At 38.4% G+C, this 21,429-nt stretch overlaps 1 protein-coding gene across 1 annotated transcript in view; it reads left to right on the forward strand.

Moving 5' to 3' along the window:
• The window catches only part of LOC138403294 (G protein-coupled receptor 88-like), a 90,620-nt gene that overhangs the window by 16,247 nt on the left and 52,944 nt on the right, over positions 1-21,429 (forward strand). The gene's annotated exons all lie outside the window — the stretch shown is intronic.

Below are 21,429 nucleotides of genomic sequence, written 5' to 3' on the forward strand. Positions count from 1 at the left end.
ATATATTCGAGGACGGACGGAGGGACGGACGGATCTAAAACACTAAGGTAGTCTTGTTTCCTAAGCTTTTCTTGCCCTTTTCCAAGGGTACCGTTGAAATAGGCCATCTTCATTGCGACTGGTGGATGGGTGGTTTATCTCGTTCTAGCTAAGGCTTTTGCAATTTCGTTACCAGTTCGCACTAATACCTATGCTTATACCTATAGTATGAGATTTCTCACTAACGTTGATAGAATTTAAGAGTCGAAATACAAAATAATAATGCAAACATTCATTGGCATCAATTTTAATTTTGCAACCTTTCCGCTTAGAGCGCTGGCTGTAGATTTATGGACAAATTAGAGAATCAATTTTATACTATCACCTCAGGTTTGTGACGGCAATTTCCGTATCTCCGCGTTTTCCCTGTTTTTAGTCAATAGTTTGAGCCTAGTTTTTGTACAAGTTTCTTTTTAAATATTCACATACAAGGTGGTAAGTGATGATGCAGTCTAAGATGGAGCGGGCTGGGACCTGGAAGGGGTATGGCAGTTTCTGAGTTATATTTTTTAGTCTCTAGTTTCATAAGTTCTGACGAAGTTATCTATTCCCAGTAACATCGTCTATTATTATTTGGAAATTAAACTGGATATCGATATTTAAACTTTTGTGACGCAGATGATGATGATGATACTTTAATGTTATTTTTGGGTAGGTACTGTGAATTTCACACAAATCACAATGGTACAAAAGTTGAAATTTCAGCCAATCGAATGAATAGCTATTATCGCTGATGCAGGTGCGATTGTAGCTAATATCGAATCACGTTTCATACGGAAGTCACATTATATTGTTAGCAATAACGGCACTCATAGAATACATTTATGTGGAAATATTCATATTTTGTTATCATTAAAATGTAAATGGAACGTAAAACGAAAAAAGATTTATTTTTTATTTTATCATCTAATATTCATGAATTTTGAAAAAAAAAAATTTGTCTATACTTCTATATCCTAGTATCTAATATTATAAACTAGCTAATGCCCGCGACTTCGTGCGCGTGGAATATGGTTGTTTAAAAATCCCGTGGGAACTCTTTGATTTTCCGGGATCAAAAGTAGCCTATGTCCTTCCCCGGGATGCAAGCTATCTCGGTACCAAATTTCATCGAAATCGGTTAAACGTATGATCCGTGAAAAGCTAGCAGACAGACAGACAGACAGACACACTTTCGCATTTATAATATTAAGTATGGATGTGAAAGTGTGGATGTTTGGATTTTTGGATGTTTGTTACTCAATCACGCAAAAACGGCTTTGGATTTGGATGAAATTTGGAATGGAGATAGATTATACCCTGGATTAACACATTTGGCAAACACATACATTATCGTCCTGGCTAGAAATAAAGTAATTTACGGCTGAGTCCTTTTAAACTAAAAGAGTCTGTTAATTGCTATTTCGGCCGAGACTTGTACCTATAATACTCTTCTCTCATTTCCGAGGAAATAATACACATAGGTAAACAAATGAATTCAAGAAAAAACTTATGTACATTGCAGTTTGTTCAGCGATAATATAACTGACCACTTTCGCGAAGTAAGTATATAATAATTATTCTTCTTTATATAAACTAAGTACCTAAGTATTTATCAAATTGTGATAAACTTATAGACTAAGAGCCAGCGCGTGCCAGACCTTCATTATTTTATAAAAGCTGAAAGTTTCTCTGCGTATTGTCCTCAACACTGGGAGGAACGTTTGTTTACTTGTGACTTTATACTTTGACGAAAGATTTTTTTACACCTTTATTACCTGTTATGATCCAAACAAACGTTCCGCCCAGTGTTGGGGACAATACTTGAGAGAAACTTTCAATAAAATAACGAAGGTCTGGCACGCGTTGGCTCTCTCTCTATTATGAAAACCTCTGTAGTTCTACAATGGTCGGTATCTAATGAAGGAGTTCAGTTTGAGTATTGGAATTAGGTAACTTTATTGCGGTCTCCAGAACCAATTTGTCCTAACTTGAAGAACGCGCCTTCTTATCGATTTAACTTACGAGCAGGTAAGCATACCTACCTAGATTATTTCTGAATGGCGAACTACAAGGCTTGACAATGAATAAAAAATTAACCTCTAAAGAGCCCTTCGTGAACTTGAATAGCGAGTGAAAATGAAAATGGCGTTTTGCATTTTTGAACACGCGTCGACCTTAGAGTTTTTGAAGGTAAAATTAGGCTAAACTTTAGAAGTTTACTGCATAATTTATTTGGTTATACATACAGGGTGTAACCAGAACGCTAGCAAAAACGAAGACAGGTGATAGTACTGATGATTACTGATATGATATAACAAAAAACCGGTCAAGTGCGAATCACACTTGATGTGAAGTTGCGCTGGAAAGCTCATGTCAAGAAAAAAAGGAAAGAACTTGATATAAAGTATAAACAGATGTATTGGCTACTTGGTAGATATTCCTCGCTGTCAATACAAAACAAGATTATTTTGTACAGACAAGTCCTGATGCCCATTTGGACTTATGGCATACAGCTGTGGGGCTGTACCAAAAAAAGTAACATCCAAATCATCCAACGGTTCCAAAACAAAGTACTCAGGAATATTGTAAATGCACCCTGGTACATCAGAAATGATGATATTCATAGGGACCTTCAAATTGAATACGTCCATAAAGTTATCACCAAATCTGCCAAAGCCCACGACTATAGGCTTCACCACCACGTTAACGTTGAAGCAATCCAGCTGCTTGACGTAACGGAGTCAGTGAGAAGACTAAAAAGGACCAAACCTTTTGAGTTAGTGTATAGTGATTAGTGATAGTGTACATAGTGTCAAGTGCTGAAAGAACACGTGAACAAAGTGTCATATCTCAAATCAAGAAAGACTAAGATGCGTCAGTGGACAATTTCTTAGTATATAAGATAATTTATAAGTTTAGGTTAAAATAAAATTACTTATTAGTCATACATTAGGCTAGATCGTAATATAATTGAGTAGCTAATTGGCACTCAACAATAAGGAAAAAAAAAAAAAAGTGCGAATCAGACTCGCGCACTGAGGGTTCCGTAGTACAATTGTATTTTGTAAATATTCAAGATTTATGATGCAAATAAAACACCCGACTGACGCTGGAGGTTAACAAACGTTGCGTAAGTAGTCCAGTCGGAGTCAATACCTTGTCGTAGGTGGGGCATTGACCCGAGATTTGCACGCTATGCATTGCGGGTTGGAAAAATACTATATCACTAAAACTACAAAATAAGGCAAATGGTTATTCGTATTGGATTGTGTTTAGGTAGTATAACAATGGGGCCGATTCTCGTGTGCACAATCTCTAATCTAAACTAAATTAACAGGTCTAAATCTAGTGCTATCCTTTTCCGAAAGCAACATCATGAAAAGGATAGCAATAGATTTAGACGTCTCATTTTATTTTAGTTTAGAGATTGTGTACAACGGAATTAGCCACAATAGCACTAAGTTTTTGCTAGCGTTCTGGTTTCACCCTGGTTACTTAGTTCAGGTTATCGGGGTCTCTCCATCAGCCGTGCCATACAAACGTAGTTTGGTTATTAATTTTAAATATTAACCAATCGAACTCGACGAAATTTTGTAGACACGTTCTAAAAACTAACGTCTGTGTCTGTGGATTGCCAGATTTTTGTAAAATATCTAGTTTTAGAATTTAAACATGAGTTAAAAGATTTTAATGTCAGTATACCTATCTTTGTACCCGTGTAACATTGAAGCTAATTATTTTAACGAACATTTGGCAAATCACGGACACAGATATTAGTTTCTAAAAGGTGTCTATAAAATATTATTGAGTTTGATTGATTCAAATGATGGCGAAACTACATTTTGTTCGAAGCGCACTACGAATAAACTTTTTTTTAATGAAAATATTACAATAAAACAATCATGCCCACGTGGAAGGGTGCCAAGAATCAGTGGCGTGCACAGGGTTTGAAGCCAGGTTAGGCATTAGTTAGGTAGGAACCTGTTCACTGGCAGGTCTTAATGAAAAATATGCATTGAGCTTACAACTGGGGTAAGCAGTGCATTTATGCCTCTATGACCTGCACGCTACTGCGAAGAATACTGGCTGCATTTCCGCACTGGACAGCCAGGCTGATCTGTTGCACAAAAAATGAGACAGCCCCTCTGTCACCAGATGAGGCTATTAATCGGGGGTGAAATGTCTGATATTTTATTGCACTAAGAATGAAAAAAAAATAACTTTTCCTAACTGAAATCAAAAACTAGAAATTCTGTTTCAGCACTAACTAGAATTAACTGGTGCAAAAAATAAACGTTGAATTTACCGGAGCACGGTTCACTCTGTCCGAATGCCTGTCTAGAATTAGAAATAGAAGTCCGTTCCTAAGTAATTTATTATCACACTTACTTGCTTAAGTAAGCTTTCCTATACTCGCTAAACGCGTGAGCAAGACCTTTATATACCACTAGCTGATGCCCGCGACTTCGTTCGCGTGGATTTAGGTTTTAAAAATCCCTCGAGAACTCTTTCATTTTCCGGGATAAAAAGTAGCCTATGCACTCTCCAGGTCTTTAACTATACCCATGCTAGAAATCACGTTAATCCGTTGCTCCGTTGCGACGTGATTGAAGGACTTTACTTTTTATTCGGGAAAACCAAAGAGTTCCCACGGAATTCTTAAAAACCTAAATTCACGCGGACGAAGTCGCGGGCGTCAGCTAGTATTTTAATAAATGAGAGAGTATAATAATCTACCTCCGAGTATAGTAAAACTTATCTGCTTTACAATACAACAATTTTACTGAATTATAGCTGCACTAGCTTATGCTCGCAACCTCGTCCGCGTGGACTACACAAATTTCAAACCCCTATTTCATCCCCTTAGAGGTTTAATGTTCAAAAATCCTTTCTTAGCGGATGCCTAAGCCATAATAGCTATCTGCATGCCAATATCAGCCCGATTCATCCAATAGATTGAGCTGTGTGTTGATAGATCAGTCAGTCAGTCAGTTAGTCACCTTTGCCTTTTATAATATATTGCATTATTTTCGTACCTACTCTAGGTAGATTCTACATTTTGTAATGTGACATGCAATCTTTAAAGAAATATACGTTCACATTCGTTATCATCCACTGTACCTACACTAGCGGCACGCTATGATGGCCGGTTTGACACATTACAATAGTGATGTGGAATGTCAATTTATTCTCGAACAAAAAACAATTAAGTTTTGTTTTTGTACCTGATTAAATAGGTTTAATAAAACAAAAATGTATATGTTTATTTAATTTATTTGAACGAACTGAATATTTGAACGAAAATGAATATACATACTTTATATGCACACAAGAAACATATGAATACAAAAGATACCGAAAAAGGTGCCACAAAAGGCCATAATTAATCAGATTCGTCCATACTACTATTTTCACTGTCGTCACTGCTATCATCACATACATTAATAATTATATGTTCGTTTTCTATAATATTATCTATTTTCACATCTCTTTCATAATCTTCCCTTATTAATTTAACAGTTCTATTCACAACCTTTTCCCAGTCTCCTTTAGTCACATGTTCACAAGCTTCTTCTAATAATTTTAGCATTTTTTTTGTGGTAAATGGGGGTTCTGTATTGTGTCTTGCAGCATATCCCTTAATTTGAGCCCACACCAACTCAATCGCATTATACTCACAATGGTAAGGCGGTAACCGTATAACTCTGTGCCCATGTTCTAATGCTATTTCGTCAATGACGTATCGGATCTTGGTTGGTTTGTTTTCTTTTAAAAGACGTACTAATTCCGCTTTTAACATATTCATGTTTGCATCTACGCCATTTTTACGAAGCCATGCGACGATATCAGCTTTCTTTGGGATTGGGCAGGTGGCTTGTCAATTTGCATCGAGTGGTATGGGGCGTTGTCCATAATTATAATAGATGGTTCAGGGAGGCTACACAACATTGAGGTAAACCATTCAGTAAACTTTTCTCCATTCATGTCTTCATGATAGTCTCCAGTGGTTTTTGACGCAAAAGCCATGAGAGAACCTTCGACAAACCCGTTGATGGTTCCGGCGTGACAAATTATAAGTCGCGATCCTTTTCCTACAGGAACTTTGGAAGTAGATGCTGCTGTGTCATCGTTCCAAGAACGGCCTACAGTATGGTTAGCATTAAGCCATGTTTCATCCAAGAACACAACATTTTGCCAATTTTTGATTTCTTTCACTTGCCGTAAAAAAGTATACCTTGCCATCGCTATATCAAATCTTTCCATCAATATTTTGCGTTTGTTACATTTTTTGTATCGAAATCCAATGGTCTTCAAAATCTTCGTTAAAGAACTTTCCCCACCGAAGAATAATCCAGCTTCCTTCAGTGAATGCACCAACTTTTTTCTTGTTGGATACTCCTTCTGTAAATAGTAGCCGTAAACATGTCTTCGGATAGCATCGGCATCAAAGCTATCGATGCCTACGACTGGTTTTGCTCGTTTTCTCTTTTTTGGTGTGTGAAGTTTATTTTCTTCTGTGCCAGTCTCGCCATATTTTTTTTTAGTTATCCGTCTAACAGTTCGTTGTCCAATATTAAGCGCATCAGCTACGCGTTCAACCACTGACGTTATAGGTAAAATTGGCCCTCCATTTTGAGCTTCACGATCGAAATAGTTACGAAGGCGTATTAGGAACTCACGTGTCTGACTATTTAGAACAGTTCTCTGCGTACGTTCGGTCATATCGACGAAATCCACAACAAAGGGCTTGAACAGAGTCCAAATTAACGAGCAAGGGTCAACAGTAATGCAGTATCAATATTTGAAATCCAAAGCCAGGTCAAAACTATATCACAATCGCATTGCACTGACAGTTTATACTTTTCGAAGCAACGTCAATTCGAAACTGCTTTGTTTTGCATTGAGCATTGACGCGAGTTTGCCGGAGGTAGTAGTTGTGCTAGCCAGCGATCCTATGTGACGATCGTATTAGATTCCATTTTTAAAAATTTATTGATATTTTTTTGCGATTTCAGAGGTTTGTCCACATAGTGAAAATTGTTCATATTCACAAGTACATTCACCCCTTAAATGGTGCAAACTGATTTTTCTACACTTGTATACATTTAAGAAATCAATTTAATAAATAAATTTTGAGTCCTAAACCTAAAACTACATTCGATAAAATTTATGAATCTCTGCACATCACTATCGTCAATAAAGTAATACAATTATTTCCTTCAAAGTCGTTATCAATTAATACGGAACTTCATGAGCGGACAAACGTCAAACCGGCCATCATAGCGTGCCGCTAGTTTAGTTTGTATGTAACCCTAAAGCTATAGTTGGATCCGCTTACAGAAATGCCATTGAACAAAATATGCTTTGCGCTCCTTTAAAATATTCACTGCAATTCTTTATGAAACTGGGGCATACTAAGGGGCTTGAATATTACAATAGATGCGAAATGAGATTGAAATCTTAGACAGAGCGTTGTTTTATGGGATCGGAATTCGGATAGTTCTCTTAGTTATTGAAGAATATTTTGCAAGTATCTATTTCAAAATAATCATTTTTTATACAAAAAAAGCGTATATTTTTAGGTAAAAATTAATAATCTTCACCTTTTCATGTTTAACTTACGGTATCATAAAATACAGAAATGGTAATTTCAAACTTTGGGGACTGGGTGACTCGCACTAATATTAAAGGTGAAAGTTTGTGATAGGTGTGTATGCTTACTTTTTTTGACGCAAAAACTACTAGACGTATTTAGATCTTTAGATTCTTTAGAATGGAGATAGATTACCTTGGGATAACATACCCGGGATAAAAAGTAGCCTACACTTTTTGTCCCGTAAAATTAAAGAGTTCCCGGGATATTTTGAAAACCTGAATCGAATAATTTTATATTTACAAAAAATATACAACGTACCAAGGTCATTTATGGGCATCGTGCCCAATACAGTGGCGCTATTACCTCGCTGAATGGCAAGGCTTGAGCGAAATAAGCACCAGCTCGTCACCAGGTCACCAGACGCGTGGATCAGCCTCCCGATTGTGTAAGAAAAACGTATTCATGGTTATTATATAGCCCTTTGATTGGCTGTGAAAAAATGTAAACAGCGAATAAACCAATCAAAGGGCAGAATTTTTTTGACGATTACGATAACGATGAATACGTTTTTCTTACACAATTGGGGGGCAGCTTTTGGGACACGGCGTTTATAAAAGCTTTGTTCAAAAATTAAAAAATACAAACTGTTCAAATTACCACTATCCATTGAGAAAATTGTCAATGTGTAGGAACCCTTAGGGCCGCTTCGGCGTAACTGAAACTTTTAATTGCTCTTTACACCGTCTCATTTACAGTTTGCGGTGGCATCTGATAATAATTAACTTTGTAATTGACTTTACATTTGTTGGAACTCAGCACTTGGTACTGAAGATATTATTAAGTCCAAAGTATTTTATCGCATAAATGGGTACCTACTACCTAATAGAAAAGCTATTTATAGGTTTGATATAAAACTTTTGAACCTAGTGAGCCAGTAAAGATGAGGAGGGTTTGGCCACGCCGGCCAAGTGTGGATTGGCAGACTTAACACACCTTTGAGAATGTCTCAGGCATGCAGAATTCCTCACGATATTTTTTGAGAAAGTCATGCAGGTTTACGATATTTTCCTTCACCGTTTTAAGAAATTCCCTTTTCCTTTTCTTCTTGTATGTTATCTATTAGCGTCTTCTTCTGTACATCTGAAATTATTATTCTTAGCAAGTTAAAATTAGCGCCATTTGGTCGTATTCTTGGAAATTGGATTCCGTTAGAACGGCAATTGAAGCACTTGCGAGATCCTTAGTATGCTGTCTCCGCAACATTTTCTATTTCAAAGTGTTGACATACTTTACAACTAACAGAGCTTACGAGTACGGGCTTCACTATTGGTGTAGGGTAGAATAAATAAAAATAAACTTTAAGGCGAGTCACCGAGGCTAAGCTGAAAAAACTGGTTTGCTAGATCAAATGTTTTAGGTATTTACTATTAAATAATGGCCTTGCTAAAAATATGCAATATACCTAAAGACATTATCTAAAGAATGTGCTACTTTGATACACAATAGGAAGTACTTCACTCGATCAAATAAAATCTTGAAATAAGCCGAAATAAAAGTCTAAAACGAATTATTTAATACAAAAATTTCTGACTTGGCAAATAATTTTTATATGGAAATATTTGTCTTCAAGTACTACAGAGAACCTGCTAAATTTTGGTTTTCAACAGGACTTCTATAATTTATTAAATTCAAATTTAACGTTTGAAACACAGAATTTGAACGTTGCCAAGCGGTTTACTTCAAATTCGCGCTGCCCGCCTCGGTGACTCGCCTTAAGTTCGGTACATAGGAACCTGCCACGTATATATAGCTGACGCTTCGGTGCGGCGTCGCCGTAGCTACTTCTTTTTGAACTTGCCAAGCTACGAGTACCAACTACACGTTTCAATAAAGAAGAAAACGCCATAATACGATAATGTGCATGGAAATTCATGGGAACATTATATAAAAAATCAAGAGTCAATTTTTATTGCTTACTAGCTGATGCCTGCGACTTTGTCCGCGTGGATTAAGGTTTTTAAAAATTCGGTGGGAACTCTTACTCCACTCCACTCTATATCCATGCAAAAAATCACGTAGATCCGTTGCACCCCTCGCGCCTCTCTATCCGCCTTCTCCACTTATGTCAATTTATAACCGACAGTTTCTAAATCCCATCAGTTTTAGTAGTCATAGGTCCCCTGCAGCATCAGAATTGAGAAGTTGAAAACCAAACATTGGCACGCTAGTGACCCGAGTTTGGCACGCTATACATTGCGGGTTTGAAAAATATTAAAACTACAAAATACCGAAATGCAAGTGGTTATTGGTATTGGATTGTGTTTTTGGTAGCGTCGCGTTCTGGTTACATCCTGTATATCGGTGAATCCCTTCATTTCTGATTTGATCATATAGATATACGGTCTACGCCGTGCAAGACTCTCTCCATAGCCCGTACATAGAAGTTATGTTTATTGTTCAGGAATGAATTTTTTTTCATTTTATATTTTGATCGCTTTTCAGAGGTTACGATATAATTGCGAACTGGAGCTATAATTAAATTATGATAGAGTTTTTACGTTTAGTATCCGTCGCATCCCGTCACCACTAAATTCATAGCCACATCTTGATCACGTTTATTTTTACGTCGATTAAAAATATACGTGATCAAGATGCAATCATCATTCAAAAATATTTCGTATTTCAGTGGCATCCATCAATTTAGACTATGTCTAATAATCTTTGCAAGGAAGGTGGAAACTGCGCAGATATTGTTATAAACTGATAGAGATCTACTGTTGGACAAAGGTATCTTTTTATTATTATTCAGATACAAGTTAGCCCTTGACTGCAATCTTACGTGGTGGTAAGTGATGATGCAGTCTAAGATGGGGGCGAGCTAACCTGGAAGGGGTATGGCAGTTTTTAATAAACCTTTTCCCCCTTTGGTTTCTTCACTGCATCGTACCGGAAAGCTACATCGCTTGGCGGCAGGTTTGCCGGTAGGGAGATAACTAGCCACGGCCGAAGCCTCCCACCAGACAAAACTTGTCTTCCAGTCGGCCTTACGCTACCTGAATCCAGCGGCTCCATGCGATTTGTTCTCGTCTGTCCACTTAGTGGTGGGTCTGCTAACGTTGCGCTTTCGGGTGCGAGGTCGCTATTTTCGCTATTTTCCAACTATCCTATGGTGGCGATCTTGGGATCCCAACATCTATTGGTTCTTCGAATTGTGCCCCACCCATTGCCATTTCAGTTTCGCTACCCATTGAGCTATATGTAGGATACTCTAGATCTTTTACGGATCTCCTCATTTCTAATTTGATCACGTAGAGAAACTCCGAGTATGGCTCTTTCTATTGGCCGCTATGTAACTCTGAGCTTTTCTATGAGCCCATGTTTTGGATCTGTATAATATGACACTGGCAAGTGGTAAGAGGCTGTTGAAGACTTTGGAACTGCGCATTAGGTGCGTAATTTTTAGGTAGATATCTTAGGTGCACTTTGCACCATGGCGTAACAAGCATAAAAATCTTCCCAGCTATAAAAACCATAATTGTGCATTTTTTACTTTCATAAAAAAAAGATTTTGAGATAGGATAGATATGTTGGGTAGGCCCACGTACAGACTAATAGGGGTATTATTGTCTATATCTACAACCCGTTTCAGCAGGACAAATAAATCTATTATGAAAAGCCCGCTCTCAAAGGAAAGGTAAAAAGGGATCAGAAACATTATATTGTGATAGATATTTGGATAGTCAGATCACGTAGATAGTAAGCTGGAAAATGATTTTCATCCTGTACTATATAGTGAAAGTATTTTTGTGAATAACTGGAGGGTCAACAGATGCTCGTACATTGATATGTTTAAACTTAGGGAATTAATGAAGAAACTTGACTAAAAATACCGTCCTAAGGAGGAATGAGGTTTGACGAAAACACGTAAAAAGTGTTGGGAAGATCATTGCTCAAGAGGAGTTTATTCGTAGCGCGGTCCAAACAAACGTGGTTTTATTTGGTTATTACTTTTGATTTATGAGATTTTGTAAATTTTGGAGCCCGAAAAACTTAAAAACTACACAGGACACACGTGTCACTAAAATAAATTTCTAGAACACGTCTACATAATATGATTACAAAAGCGAAAATATGTTTGTTCGTTGGTTTGTCAATTGTCATTTACTCGAGTCGCGTCGCAACGGATCGACGTGATTTTTTGCATGAGTAGGTAGGTACAGTATTTAAAGACCTGGAGAGTGGACTCTTTAGAGAGACTTTTTATTCCGGAAAATCGAAGCGTTCCCACGAGATTTTTAAAAACCTAAATTTACGTCGATGAAGTCAGGGATATAAGCTAGTACCTAGTGCCTATTCAAATAAGAACCAAACTACTTTTGTATGGAGAACGCTTGGAAAACTTCTCTTAGAATTTTCATACCCCTAATCTTATTTATTTACGCCCAAAGTTGTCATAAATTTAGTGTTAAAATAGGAATCTTTTGAGGCTCGTAACTTTAAAATTAATATTTTATTCAATGTTTTACATATCAATAAACCTAGATAATGACGAGATAAATCGATATAATACTTCGTTTTGAGCATACAGTTTCAATTAATGTAGTAATTACCCTCCTGTGTTTGTATGAAGAAAGCACCGTCCTGAGCCCTCTTAATTAGCATAGATAGACCTAGTTCTAATGTCACACTCGCAAGTAACAGATCAGACGGGGAGTCGTGGGCTAAGTTGCTCACTCCGTGATGCAATCCGTGATGCAACGAGACCGTGCTGCGGTTAATTCGTTTACTTGTTTCCCCACAATGCAGAGCACTTGGGAATAAGGAGCAGGCAAAGTGCCTTAATAAACTTGTAATTGCCACAACACAAGCAACCGTTTCTACATCAATTATGAATATATCGGTACTAGAACTAATAATAACTTAAGTAACATTTCGAGACAAAAGTCAGTAGCAAAGGTAGAGCTTGTTCTAATGTCACAAGTAACAGATGAGACGGGGAATCGTGGGGAAAGTTGCTCGGTGATGCAATTAACGAGACCGCGCTGCGGTTAATTCGTTTACTTGTTTCCCCACAATGCAGAGCACTTGGGAATAAGGAGCAGGCAAAGTGCCTTAATAAACTTGTAATTGCCACAACACAAGCAACCGTTTCTACATCAATTATGAATATGTCGGTACTAGAACTAATAATAACTTAAGTAACATTTCGAGACAAAAGTCAGTAGCAAAGGTAGAGCTTGTTCTAATGTCACAAGTAACAGATGAGACGGGGAATCGTGGGGAAAGTTGCTCGGTGATGCAATTAACAAGACCGCGCTGCAGTTAATTCGTTTACTTGTTTCCCCACAATACAGAGCACTTGGGAATAAGGAGCAGGCAAAGTGCCTTAATAGGCTTGTACTTGCAACAGGACAGTCAACCTTTCTACATCGGTACTGAAACTAATACTTAGTAACTTTATATTTTGGGACAAAAGTGGCACAAGATCGCGTTCTGTGGCGATTCTTGCAAGATACTAATGTCCAGTTGAGGATGTCTATCGGTTGAGACGACGACGATAATATTCCGAGCGAGGTCTATGTCTGACTTTAAGGTGTTTGTGCGCTCATTCGATTCGTAACACACGTAGGTACGTTTTGTATGACGGTCATTTCGAATCGTATTTTCTCGAATTACGAAAACGAACCGAATACGAATGAGTGCACAAACGCCCTTGCAATCATTCGGGTGTCTCTAAACAAGAGAGTTTATTAAACGGGCACCTTGTAGCTCATTTCTAGCTTATGGGAAGCCTATGGACAAGAAAAAACCCCATTATAAACCGCTACTAAGTACCAAGTAAATCTGTATAGTGCAACGTACAAATGTACACAAGACCGTCCGCCCACCTTCAACTAAACATGCAGGAAAAGCATAGAACTACCCCCTTACCACCTTCTTACCAAGAGAAGCACTACCCTCTTATAAGTCGCAGCGGCTTCTCCATCCAACGGATACACTCGGCGTCGGAATCAAATTATTGGTATAGTCCGTGCAAAATCAGTTCTCACGCGCCATTTTAACTCTGTGTCAACTATCATGTCAAAGTTACGGTTTAACTTTAAGGACTGAAATCGTACATTTGACATGACATTGACACATAAAGCTAAAATGGAACGTGAGAACTCATTTTGTAAGCATTGTGACGTGGTTTGGTGTTATAATCAGGGGGCACGGGAGTGCCCCCGCCAAGACGAGCCAAACTAAAGTACGGGGCACTACATACCTTTTCACGAATATTATATTCAATTTCTATTCAGAGAACAAATTATAATAGAGCTGTCATGTGATATGTCACGTTCAGACGCATTCGCACTTCAGGGTGAAAGATGTTGATCTTATTTAGGTTTTGTCACTTCCATCTGACTTTCCTCAAGGGCTTTATGATGTTGACAAGCTTAAAAGGCCTTGTATATTACATGCATGGAAGTTATTTAAAGGTCTTTGATTACATGTGCGTGCAAAGTTTTAATAATAAACTTTTAATACTTAGGAGACGTGTGTACTCACTCAGATCGTGTGTTGTCCTCCTTCTACCATTAATCACTACCTCACTACCCATATTATAAATGCGAAAGTGTGTTGGTTTGTTGGTTAATTGATTTGTTAGCTGGTCCTTCAATCACGTCGTAATGGAGCAACGAATCGACGTGATAGTTAAAGATGAGAGTGACATAAGCTACTTTTTATCCCGGAAAATGAAAGTTTCCATGGGATTTTTAAAAACGTAATTCCACGTGGACGAAGCCATCGTCAGCTAGTAAATAATAATACAAAAATCAAAATCAGTTTTATGGTATTCATAGTAACGATAAGTGTCTGTCCTTCTTTCGTTATATTGCTTCATCCAAAGAGGGGTGGTTCTGACATAAACGGCTCTATCCTTTCGTTCAAAAGTCGTCAAATATTTTAGTGTCTCGCTCTAAAATATTTACTGTACAGTAAACGTTTTATGACTTAAGTGTTTCTGTATTTAATCACTTAAAGTAACAATCAAATTGTTATTTTAAGTGTCCAGAGCTTCAAATTCAAGATTTAATCTTAATACCTACCTACGTTTACTGGAGTTAGTAAATTATTCTGTCAATTTGTATCGCAGTCCAGAGCTTTAAATACAGGTTGTAACCAGAACGATAGCAAAAACTTAGCGTTATTGTTATACTTCCTAAATTTATACGACGACGTCTATTGTTATACGACCTCCGATTGGAAGGCAGACGCCCCAACCACTAGGCTATCACAGCATTATGTGCATAGGATAAATACTATCTTTTAGCATCGTACTCCTCATAGCTGAGGGCCGGGACCCCTTTTCATTAGTAAAATGAAGGATTCCAATAATCAGTAGTAGAGGCTACATTTTTTGGGATAATAATGCGGTGGGTTCCCAGATCTTTTCGCGTACGATTTGGTTAGGAGAACACGAGGTTCAGGTAACGGTTATTAACAGATTTTACTGGTAGTGCTCTCTGAGGCATATGAAAAATTATAATAATTCTTATAACAGAAAAAAAGATAAAAATCAAAAATACCTACCTAGTTTCTATAGACAATGTTTCAGTGACGTTATTGGACGCTGTATTAGCACACCTATATCCCAGGAAACCGAGAGTTCTGATCAAAAAGTCATATTAAAGTACAAGTTGTTCACAACAAATAGAGACCGTAATTCTATTGCCATAACTGTGTTGAAAAATTCCAACAATAGATCTCTCAATAACTCGTTGGGCGTACAACGTGAGCATTTGTCAACACGGTCACGTTTTGGCTTCGGCACGTGTCAAAAATAAATTAACAATCCTCAAACTTTCGCGCTAGCATTTGCGAGTATATTTAGATTCTGTAATAAACTGTTATCTAACTGTAGCAGTAGGTACAAAACAGGTATAAAATGCACGGTTATTAAATACCTAGGCGGCAATCATGGTATAGACTTTAAACTCAATGGAGCATATAATATGGTTTTGCCCACATTTTACTTAACAAAGTCGCAATTCATACATTATACTATGCTGTATGTGTTTCACTCATAACTACTGAACTTTTTTTGTGGTTTCAATTTTAGCGTTTAAACTATCGTGAGTAAAGCCAAGTGTGAGATATGTATAATGGTTTCAATTTGGTTTTAACCATCGATGGTTTTAACCATCTGTCATTTGGACGTAGACTTGATTGCTAGTTGAATCAACCCAGGACCCAGGCGCATTTAACGCAGAAGAAGTCGCGGGAACTACTTTTTTAACCGACATCTTATATTACAAACTTACTTGTTACTTGAACGAGTTCAGGTAGCAAAAAACTGCTAATTTATCTACTCTATCCTAGAACTTTTCTGAAAACTTACGAGAAATTCTCTTAAAACTTTGGAGGCAAATATAAGACGATGTACCTACTTACTAAGCTCTATTAAAATTCCTCCCCAACTTGCCATATACAGAGCTTATTCCTTAATTAATTTCCTTCGCAGATGACACCAATTTTACAAATTCTGGCTCGCTAGTTGCTTCAAAGATGAGATTTTCAATTAAGCAGGTATGGTAAGAACGCAGGTACCGACTATGAAGAGGAATTCTTAGTGCATGCTCAGGTTATTATTTTCATTAAGATTCTAGGAACTCCCTTTTGGTAAATTAATATTAGACCGCTAAATGTCTTGGTATTCTTTGAAATGTGGAGCCGGATAATAAATCTTATATAAGTTATAACACTGTAAAAATATACCAAGGTGGTACTACGTTAAAGTTAAATGTTGGAGAGAGATTTATTTAATATTTTTGAGGATTATTGGGTTTTTGACATTTGGTTCATTAAAAAAAACAATTACTTAATCTAAGATTATGGAACCAACAGAACGTAATTGAAGTAGGTAGTTTATGAAAACTTTGGATGTGTTGTTGATAGATCAGTCAGTCCGTGAGTCAGACAGTCAGGACAAGGTATTTTTATGTACATAGGTGTGGTACTTCTAAAACACTAGGTTGCCAGTCTAGCCGTACAAACAGTATTTAAATAGGATGATGCGTAGCTGTTGCGTAGAATACAATACAAGCTTTTTATCATTTTTCACATCAACGCAAAAGAGAAAACGATTCCTCGTACAAATATTAAAAATGAAGCCTTTCAATTCCAATGATTTATCTGGACAAAAGGCTTCCTGCTCCGCAAATAGCCTAGCTCAACATTTCCCGACTTCCTGGAACTTCTGAACAGTTCAATAAAATTATAACAATCTTATCTTAGAAATTTTGAGGCTCGAAGATCAAAGTATTTGAACAGTGCGCGTTGCCATTGATGAATAATATGGATCCGAGACATGGTTACCTATGGCTCATATTAAGAAAGCTCTCACTGTCAGTTAGCAGCGGGTGATAGAAATGCAAGTAGGTAGGTATGCTTGGAGTTGCAACTTACAACGATCGTTTTCTGAAAAAAAAAACATTTATTTATTATTTATTTATTTTTTGTTTCCCGCCCCCAGGATTTTGATACCTAGCAATTTCTAGCAAGCAATTTCTATACCTGTCATCACAATCAGTTAAATAGATGGGCCGTGAAAAGTCAGCAGACAGACACCATAACTTGAGAACGGCGAAATTGGTTTTTTTTTGTTGTGTTAGTAATTGTTAGGGCAAGATTTAAATTAAAGATTTTTTTTTTGAAAATACACGGAAAAAGACAGTCTCGCGAGAAGCGGATGATGTCGATAATAATATTCAAGTATAATGTAACAGTAGGTAGGTACTTAGCACACAAGTAGCTTCGGAATATCCATTATTGAAAAACCGGCATGTCGTATCTGTAAATGAAATAACAGAAGTCAATATTCGCTATTGAAGTCAGTTACTGCCCAATAAACGTTCGACCTTTATAGGCAGAAGCTAATAAATTTTCCGTCACTTCGATGTAAATTCCTTCGCTTTATACAAATACTATTGGATTCATTTATAAGAACACTGATGGAAAATATTGCTACGACGTGGCTACGAGGGAATTTTTCTTATAGAATGTGGCGGTTACCACAATAGAAACTAGATGGCGCTGTTCAATCGATGACGTAGTCCCGAACAAATGTACCGCCGACAGTACTCGCAATAACAGAGTGTTCTGCAATCTGGACTATATATAGAAGTTTCAAGATACAACCGTTGGCCCAGCTGGCGCTACCGAGCACAACCAACCGCTCGGTGGGAGATCTCCCCTTTGGTACGGTCGAGCCTGCACACCGCTCCCGTACATTGGTGATCGCCGACGTGATCAAGAATGGTCGCACACCTCAACAACCGACGAAATCAAGAGTGGTCGCACACTACAACAGCCGACGTTGATCAAGAGTGATCGCACACTAGAACAGCCGACGTCATCGAAGCGCACCGCACTGCGCACATAACGTGATCAAGGGTGATCGCATACACCGCAACACCTTTGGATCACACACCGCAAGCCCGACGTCTCCTCCAACTCCAAGTCTACAAGCAGCAACAGCAAGCACATCGAGGCCTGTAAGACGGATGTAGCCACAGCTTCGGGGCACAATGGCTCTGCACTCCATCACCAGCTACAAGCGTCCTGGTCCACCGCTTCTCTGGATGGTTAGCAGCCATTGCCCTTCCTTCACACGCCTTCACGCTACAACGCCACCTCTCTTCACTGCTTCACACTACGCGTTCGTCTCGGAGGGGAGTGATGTGGCGGTTACCACAATAGAAACTAGATGGCGCTGTTCAATCGATGACGTAGTCCCGAACAAATGTACCGCCGACAGTACTCGCAATAACAGAGTGTTCTGCAATCTGGACTATATATAGAAGTTTCAAGATACAACCGTTGGCCCAGCTGGCGCTACCGAGCACAACCAACCGCTCGGTGGGAGATCTCCCCTTTGGTACGGTCGAGCCTGCACACCGCTCCCGTACAAGAAGTATTTTTGTTTTTTAATTAAAGGCCTTAGTGTAACTAAGCGCGCTCCATCTTAGGCTGCATCATCACTTGCCACCAGGTCTGATTGCAGTCAAGCGTTAGTCAAGCGTAAAAAAATTAGCTGACGTGATATTTTATGTGCAGGACGTGGGTAAACGTAATCACATGAGTAGATAATATTTTGAATCTACTTTGCGGGTGTCAAGTTTTAACCAAGGCTAGATTGACCCATTTAACACAGATGGATATAGTTCTGTAACTAAATTGGTACCTACTGGTAGACTTTAGTACCATAGAGATACCACAGAGCCTCAATAGCTCTATCGGTATAGGAGTGGACTGAAAACCGAAAGGTCGACGGTTCAAACCCCGCCCGTTGCACTATTGTCGTACCTACTCCTAGCACAAGCCAGACGCTTAATTGGAGAGGAAAGGGGAATATTAGTCGTTTAACATGGCTAATATTCTTTAAAAAAAAAAAAGAGAATAATATGATTTATTACGATACAAGCTGATGCCCGTGACTTTGTCCGCGTGGAATTCCATGCGGACGGGATTTTTAAAAAACCTAATTCCGTGGGAACTCTTTGATTTTCGGGGATAATCTATGTCACTCTCCAGGTCTTTATCTATACCCATGCAAAAAATCACGTCAATCCATTGCACCGTTGCGACGTGATTGAAAGACAAACCAACAAACAAACACAATTTCGCTTTTATAATAAGGGTACTGATTACGCTACTAGATGATGCCTACCACTTCGTCCGCGTGGATTTCGGCATTTAAATATCCCGTGGGAACCCTTTGATTTTAGGGGTAAAAGTAGCCTATGTACTACTCTCCAGGTCTTTAACTATGCCCATGCAAAGTCGTCGATCTATTACGGCGTTGCTACGTGATTGGAGGACAAATCAATAAACCTTCACTCAATTCAAAGAGAGAGACAGGGACTTTATTTCGGTAGTAGTAAGAACGTAGTAAGTAGATATATTGCTTTAGGTATTAGTTAAGTATATGAAATGTTATGCAATCATAGTTCAATCATGATAATTCTACTAAATTATGACCGTGGCTGAAGAAGTAGCGAGGCGATGGATTAGTAGCGACAAAATACGACAGATATTGAGCGTAAAAATGCTATCAAAAATCTAATTATGTCTTGCCGCTGGCAGCTGCTGATATGAACTATTTTTACGTCACCCGTAACCGACTAGTGCGGGGGCAACAAACTTGGTCGTGAAAACACGAAAATGCATGCGATTTTTACGGTAGAATTTTTCAAGCGAGACTTCTTAACTTCGAAAAGGTCGCACTCCAAGGAGATACGTAAAAATTACAACTTCCATGTTCATGAAACTAACAAAGAATTTCATTTGAGTGTAGGTATGCTATGCAACTATTACAAGTTTCTGTATGTACCTGTTTTAAATCTCAGCTTTAAAATAATAATAATATATGACTACCCATATCTTCTAAATATATAAAACGAAAAGGTGACTGACTGACTGACTGACTGACTGACTGACTGACTGACTGATCTATCAAGGCACAGCTCAAACTACTGGACGGATCGGGCTGAAATTTGGCATGCAGATAGCTATTGTGACGTAGACATCCACTCTACGTCAACCACGCCGCAACAGAGCAACGAATTGACGTGATCCAAACATGGAAATAATTGAAGACGTAGAGATCCCGGAAACACAAAGAAAACCTAAATCCACACGGATAAAGTTGCAGGCATCTAGTTCTGAATATAAATGCTGTGACGGACGGATGGGCTGAACCGGGGTGATTTCCTATGTATGTTTCATTTTTTGTACGGGACATTAAAAATTAAAGCGGTACCTATCTAAATATTCCTACAAAAGAATTTTTAGAATAAAATATTAGCCACTTAAGACGAAAAATTAAAAGATAACAGATCTAAGGTAGGTACGAGTGTTATGAATTTATTTGAAACGAAAACTTTGCCCTAAGTAAGTAATAATTTTATCAAATACACCTCGAGTAGATGAGTTTTCTTTTATGAAAATAAAATGTTTCCTACATTGTCAGAAGATATGATAATAAGAATATTTGCTAAACCTTATCGGGTAATTTATAAAAGAATAGATTAGAATAGAAAATATTTTTATTCAAGTAAACTTGTACAAGTGCTTGTGAATCGTCAAATAGTTTAATTTATCACATACACTAGCTTATATGCACGACTTCGTCCGCGTGGACTATACAAACTGCAAACTCCTATTTTACTCCTTTGAATTTTCAAAAATTCTTTCTTAGCGGATGTCTATGTCATAAAAGCTATCAGCATGCCAAATGCCGATCCGTTCAGTAGTTTGAACTGTGCGTTGATAGATCAGTCAGTCAGACAGTTAGTTGTTCATCGCCACCTTCTTCAGTCCTGCGGGCTGGAGGTCCTCCTTCGCTGCACTTATTGGTACGTGGTGTCCACTCCAGAACACATCTTTTTATCGTTGGGAAATGCATTTACCCATCCCTCCCGTAAATGGGCAGGGTGGGACTCGCCAGCCGAGAGGCGACCGAAATACCCACTAAAACCCTACGGCGCTCCTGCGCTGCGCTGGTGACTGGGTCACGGGAACATCGATATATTACTACCACACCCAGCCAGCGACGTCCACCGAGGCGGACCCTCCACCGAGGTCCTTTACGTCAGGTCACTGCATGTCCGAGGCGCACCAGTGTGTCTCTCGCCCTGGGTCTCAATGAGCGACAGCTGATAGGTCGCCCGGAGCTCTCGCTAAAGCGGCAGGCGGCGATCGTAACTCCAGAACACATCTGCTCCAACGCATCGGCCGTCGGTTTTGCTAGTGCGACAGACATGACC

This window comes from Maniola hyperantus, chromosome 15, assembly GCF_902806685.2.
Source record: "Maniola hyperantus chromosome 15, iAphHyp1.2, whole genome shotgun sequence".
Taxonomy (NCBI): Eukaryota; Metazoa; Arthropoda; class Insecta; order Lepidoptera; family Nymphalidae; genus Maniola; species Maniola hyperantus.